The 6838-nt window shown below is 50.5% G+C and overlaps 1 pseudogene; it reads left to right on the top strand.

Moving 5' to 3' along the window:
* Positions 1 to 6838, top strand: part of LOC111979973 (histone deacetylase 4-like) — a 44761-nt pseudogene that overhangs the window by 10794 nt on the left and 27129 nt on the right.

Here is a 6838-nt window from a genome sequence, read left to right as displayed (position 1 = left end):
ATAATTACTAGTTCATAGTTGGCAATGGGAAAGCTTTCAAATGATGCTCATTGATCCTGATTGCGATTTATAATGTATCATTTTTGGATTGCGTTAACAACAGTAATAATGTGGTGGATGGTGAAGAACCGCAGATGCAGGGCTGTGTTTCAAACAGTTAGGAGAGCTCAGAAATGTAGCTAATAGCTGAAGGCTTTTTCCTTGACTCATAATAGTACATTGAAATGGACTGCACATTTTAGAGAGCTGTGTGGACACTTGGGACACCGTTAGTCCTCACTTAACCCTTGTCATTTGTTGGTTTTATCCACCTACCCCACATTTTCCGCAGTATTCCTATGTTACTGAATGTATCCAGATTTTTAGGTTTTCTTTCCCGGAAAAATGCTGCGAAAAGTATTCCCTTTCAATCGCTGCCATGGTTATGCAATGCAATGCTTCTTCTGTTAGAACATTTCAATTTGCCCCTATTCATAAAGGCCAATTCCCATCTGTGTAAAGGCTTAATAGGTTTAAAAGGGGGGTTCTGTATGAATCAATCCATGTTCCTCTTTTGTCTGTTCTCAGATGGGAGACCATTACATTTGACCAAACGTGTGTCATGCCATCCATTCAGTAGTGCCTTACATGATTGTTTGACCCCCCAGACTTTCTCCCGTAGTGGCGCAGTCCGCGGCCACCTTTGAATTATGAAACTAGCGCCTGCATCATTAGTCTGTCACTTGTTAAACGGAGAGAAACAAACGTGTGATAAAAACAAGGATGGAGGGAGCAGTGGAGAGAGAGAAGGCTCTTGTTTCCACTCCTGCTTTGTGCCCTTTGTTTTTCCATAAGGCCTGAAATAGCGCCCTGGCTGGATATTAGTACTGGACTTCTATTGGTTAGCAGTGTCCCTACAGAGGGCCCTGATTGTCCGTGCCGTGTAAACAGAACATTAGCATCATTGCAGACATGGTAGTCATGACATTGCATTCCCTCTCTCCGTCCTTGTCTTTCTAAATTCGCTCCATTTGAATGCACACCGACAAAGCCCGCTGTAATTGCAACGTCGCTCCCAGAAATCAGTTCATCCCTCTACACTCTCATTTCCTTTTTGATGTGGCTGCCGCAGATTTTCCCAACGCCAACGCTCTGTACATTGTAATGGGAGGAAACGTACCTCCTCCACCTCCATGTTGGTACAGCAGCACAGGTTGTGTAACTTAGTCGTTGATGGTTAATCAAATGGACCCTGTTTGATCGACAGGGTTAACCTCAAGAACTATTGTTTGCCTCAACAAAACCATGGTTTCTGTTTTCTGCGGTTCAAGTTGCAGGGATAAGGTATGACAGAGCCGTATCAGAACCATAGACCTCTCTTGAGTCTTAGCCTCTGTTACAAGCCTGGGTTGTTCCGGTCATAGTCAGATAACCCTATCTGTGCTCTCTCTTGTGCTCTCTCTCTCTCTCTCTGTGTGTGTCTGTCTCGTAGCCTCTGAGCCCAACCTGAAGCTACTTCTCGTCTGAAGCAGAAGGTGAGCGGACGACGGAGCAGCCCCCTACTGAGGCGTAAAGACAGCCGATCACAACCGCCAAGAAACGCTCCCTGGATATGGCAGGTAGGACACACACTCAACGCTGTGGAGGAACGCCAGGAGGTTCACACCTCGCACACAACAGAGCTGTGTAGTAGATTTAACATGGAAGAGATGACTAACTGACTGGTTGTATTAGGTTGATGTTGTACTGTAGCTGTAGACTTGGTGTGTAACAGTCATGACGGAGTTAAGATAGAATACATTCTCTAGATTCAGCGTGTAACAGCGCTCCTGGATCCGGCCCCAGCTCTCCGAACAACAACAGCATCAGCAACATCCCCAATGAGAACGGCGTCACTGTGGCAGTCTCCAACAGCATTGATATGTCCCTGGCTCAGCGGTTGTGTGGTGGTGAACTCAGCCAGCTGTCTCGTACACGTCCCCCTCCCTCCCAACATCACCCTAGGTCTGCCCGCCACGGCCACCTCTGCTTCCAATGTAAGACTCTCTGTTGATATATTGTTTCTTTTCTTCTCTCTCTTGTTCTCTCTCTCTGTATCTCTCACTCTATCTATATATATCTGTATCTCTGTCTCTATGTGTGTTGGTCGGTCTCTCTCTCTGTATCTCTCACTCTATCTATATATATATCTGTATTCTCTGTCTATGTGTGTTGTCGGTCTCTCTCTGTATCTCTCACTCTATCTATATATATATCTGTATCTCTGTCTCTATGTGTGTTGGTCGGTCTCTCTCTCTGTGTCTCTCACTCTATCTATATATACAGTGGGGCAAAAAAGTATTTAGTCAGCCACCAATTGTGCAAGTTCTCCCACTTAAAAAAGATGAGAGAGGCCTGTAATTTTCATCATAGGTACACTTCAACTTTGACAGACAAAATGAGCGAAAAAAATCCAGAAATCACATTGTAGGATTTTTAATGAATTTATTTGCAAATTATGGTGGAAAATAAGTATTTGGTCAATAAAAAAGTTTATCTCAATACTTTGTATATACCCTTGCTGGCAATGACAGAGGTCAAACGTTTTCTGTAAGTCTTCACAAGGTTTTCACACACTGTTGCTGTGTATTTTGGCCCATTCCTCCATTGCAGATCTCCTCTAGAGCAGTGATTTTTGGGTCTGTTGCTGGGCAACACGGACTTTCAACTCCCTCCAAGATTTTCCTATGGGGTTGAGATCTGGAGACTGGCTAGGCCACTCCAGGACCTTGAAATGCTTCTTACGAAGCCACTCCTTCGTTGCCCGGGTGGTGTGTTTGGGATCATTGTCATGCTGAAGAACCAGCCCGTTTCATCTTCAATGTCCTTGCTGATGGAAGGAGTTTTCACTCAAAATCTCACTATACATGGCCCCATCATTCTTTCCTTTACAGGGATCAGCTCCTGGTCCCTTTGCAGAGAAACAGCCCCAAAGCATGATGTTTCCACCCCCATGCTTCACAGTAGGTATGGTGTTCTTTGGATGCAACTCAGCATTCTTTGTCCTGCAAACACGACGAGTTCAGTTTTTACCAAAAAGTTATATTTTGGTTTCATCTGACCATATGACATTCTCCCAATCTTCTTCTGGATCATCCAATGCTCTCTAAACTTCAGACGGGCCTGGACATGTACTGGCTTAAGCAGGGGGACACGTCTGGCACTGTAGGATTTGAGTCCCGGCGGCGTAGTGTAGAGACCATGCCCAAATAGTTGTATGTGCTTACAAACTGCTCTTTCCGATCGTGTATAGAAATACAAATCGGACCTGAAGATGATTTGAAAAAATGCTTTGTTAGATATCACGCACATTGGTAGCTTGCTAGCAAACATCCTCGCCAACTGCTTTTTTAATGTAGCAGCAGACAGTTGTCGAAATAGAACTGTAATCGTAGCAGAACACGCTAAATGTCGGTGTGTGTCTCCAGGCTAAATGTCGGTGTGTGTTCCCCAGGCTAAATGGCGGTGTGGTTTCCCAGGCTAAATGTCGGTGTGTGTTCTCCCAGGCTAAATGTCAGTGTGGTGTTCTCCCAGGCTAAAGTCAGTGTTGTCTCCCAGGCTAAATGTCGGTGTGTGTTCTCCCAGGCTAAATGTCGGTGTGTTCTCCCGGTAAATGGTAGTGTGTTCTCCCAGGCTAATGTCGGTGTGTGTTCTCCCAGGCTAAATGTCGGTGTGTGTTTCCCAGGCTAAATTCGTGTGTGTTCTCCCAGGCTAATGCGCGTGTGTTCTCCCAGGCTAAATGGGCGTGTTCTCCCGGAATAAATGGTGTGTGTGTTCTCCCAGGCTAAATTCGGTTGTGTGTTCTCCCAGGCTAAATGGCGCGTTTCTCCCGGTAAATGTGGTGTGTGTTCTCCAGGCTAAATGTCGGTGTGTGTTCTCCCAGGCTAAATGGCGGCGTGTTCTCCCGGAATAAATGGTGGTGTGTGTTCTCCCAGGCTAAATGGCGGGTGTTCTCCCGGCTAAATGCGGCGTGTCTCCGGAATAAATGTGGTGTGTGTTCTCCCAGGCTAAATGTCGGTGTGTGTGTCTTCCCAGGCTAAATGGCAGTGTGTTCTCCCAGGCTAAATGGCGGCGTGTGTTCTCCCGGATAAAGTCGGTGTGTGTGTTCTCCCAGGCTAAATGTCGTGTGTGTGTTCTCCCAGCTAAATGTCGGTTGGGTTCTCCCAGGCTAAATGTCGGTGTGGTTCTCCCAGGCTAAATGGCGTGTTTCTTCCCAGGCTAAATGGCGGTGTTTCTCCGGTAAATGGTGGTGTGTTTCTCCCAGGCTAAATGGCGGTGTGTGTTCTCCCAGGCTAAATGGCGGTGTGTGTTCTCCAGGCTAAATGCGGGTGTGTTCTCCCAGGCTAAATGGCGTGTTGTTCCCCAGCTAAATGGCGGTGTGTGTTCTCCCAGGCTAAATGGCGTGTTGTTCTCCCAGGCTAAATGTCGGTGGTTCTCCCGGCTAAATGCGGTGTGTGTTCTCCCAGGCTAAATGGCGGTGTGTGTTCTCCAGGCTAAATGGCGTGTGTGTGTTCTCCCAGGCTAAATGTCTGTGTGTGTTCTCCCAAGCTAAATGTCGGGTGTGTGTTCTCCCAGGCTAAATGTCGGTGTTGTTTCCCGGAACTAAAATGCGGGTGTGTGTTCTCCAGGCTAAATGGCGGTGTGTGTTCTCCCAGGCTAATGGCTGTGTGTTCTCCCCTAAAATGGCGATGTGTGTGTGTTGTTCTCCGGGCTAAATGGCAGTGTGGTGTGTGTTCTCCTGGACTAAATGGCAGGTGTGTGTGTGTGTGTTTCCCGGGCTAAATGGCGGTGTGTGGTGTGTTCTTCTGGGATAAATGGCAGTGTGTGTGTGTGTTTCTCCCGGGCAAATGCGTGTGTTGTTCTCCCAGGCTAAATGGCGGTGTGTGTGTTCTCCCGGGCTAAATGGCAGTGTGTGTGTGTTCTCCCGGGCTAAATGGCGGGGGGTGGGTTCTCCCAGGCTAAATGCCAAAGCACTTCTGTGACAATAGAAGGACGGCTCAACAACAGAATTGCATATTTTTTTAATGGAGAAATTAAATGCTTTACAATAATTTCTGTGAAGCTTTGTGATRGACAAGGGCAAGTTTGATGTCAGGCAACAATAGAATCCTTTAATGCGTGCCAAAGCCGGTAAAATGAAAGGTGATGTTTTATACTGAGGGGGTGGCYGGACTTTTAAACATAATACCACAATCATTACTAGGTCGGTTGGCAGAAATATAYGTACAGGGGTTCTTACCTGCAACACCTTACACAGATCAAGAAAAGTTGCCGTACTTTCGTCTTCGTATGAACAGGATATTTGTTTATCTAATGCTCTTTCTCTCTTTATTTCTCTCTTTTTCTCCCTGTCTGTCTCATCTCATGTGACATTGTGTTTTTGGGGGGGAACCACCCCTTAAAGATGAATTCACAAATCACAATATTGCCAGAATACATCAGTTTACAATAGCAATGACAGGCTTGTAATGAGTACCTCAGTCTTCCAAAAGCTAGTGGTAGGAAACCAGTGAAGACAATAGAAGCATCAAACCAATGTCAGTATAACATATAGATGTATCCCAACAGTTCTATCTAAAACACTTRTATACTGACCCCGTTCTCCAGGTGACCTCAGCCCAGCAGGATGGGGGTCAACATTCGGCCCTCTCCCTCAGCCCCCCCTACCTAGGCGGTGGCCCCCTAGTCACCTACCTGGCTGACGGAGGGGGCGCAGGGGGGCACGGCCCACTACTGCAGCACTTGGTCCTGCTGGAACAGACTGGCGCACACGGGCCCCTACTGGCAGGTGGGTACAGCTTTGGAGAAACACTAAAAGCACAGCAGTTCCACGCAGAACACATTCAAACGAAGGAGTAGAAGGAGGATGTCGCCGAATAGGGGAGCGTGGGGTTGGCGTGGAACCTAGTTGGGTGAGAGGGAGCGCGTTGAGAAACTGCGTGGGGGGTGGCGAGGAGACAGTGGGGAGGGAGCTGGTGCAGGGGGGGGGTGGCGAGGAACAGTGGGGAGGGAGCGGTGAGGGGGGGGTGGCGAGGAACAGTGGGGAGGGAGCGGTGGGGGGGGGTGGCGGAGGAACGTGGGGAGGGAAGCGGTGAGGGGGGGGGGCGAGGAAACAGTGGGAGGGAGCGGTGAGGGGGGGGTGGCGAGGAAAGCTGGGGAGGGAGCGGTGAGGGGGGGGGGCGAGGAACAGTGGGGAGGGAGCGGTGAGGGGTGGGGGGTGGCGAGGAACAGTGGGGAGGGAGCGGTGAGGGGGGGGATGCGAGGAACGGTGGGGAGGAGCGGTGGAAGGGGGGAAGGGAGGAAAGCGGTGGGGGGGGAGCGGTGGGGGGGTGGCGGGGAGAGCGGTGAGGGGGGGAGTGGCGAGGTGAGGGAACAGTGGGGTGAGGGCGGTGAGCGAGAAACGTGGGGAGGGAGCGGGAGGGGGGGGGGTGCGAGGAACGAGTGGGGAGGAGCGGTGAGGGGGGGGTGGCGAGGAACGGGAGGGGAGGGAGCGGTGGGGGGGAGGCGAGGGAACGGTGGGAGGGGAGCGGTGAGGGGGGAGGCGAGGGAACGTGGGGAGGAGCGGTGAGGGGGGGGTGGCGAGGAACAGTGGGGAGGGAGCGGTGAGGGGGGGGGGTGCGAGGAACAGTGGGGAGGGAGCGGTGAGGGGGGGGTGCGAGGAACTGTGGGGAGGGAGCGGAGGGGGGGGGGGTGGCGAGACAGTGGGGGAGGGAGCGGTGAGGGGGGGATGGCAAGGAACGGTGGGAGGGGGTGGGGGGGGAGGAGAGAACAGTGGGGAGGGAGAAGGAGGAGGGAGAGAGGGTGGGTTTGCGCCAGTGGG

The sequence above is a fragment of the Salvelinus sp. IW2-2015 genome, linkage group LG20 (assembly GCF_002910315.2).
Source record: "Salvelinus sp. IW2-2015 linkage group LG20, ASM291031v2, whole genome shotgun sequence".
Lineage (NCBI taxonomy): Eukaryota > Metazoa > Chordata > Actinopteri > Salmoniformes > Salmonidae > Salvelinus > Salvelinus sp. IW2-2015.
This window is presented reverse-complemented; position numbering and strand designations above follow the sequence as displayed.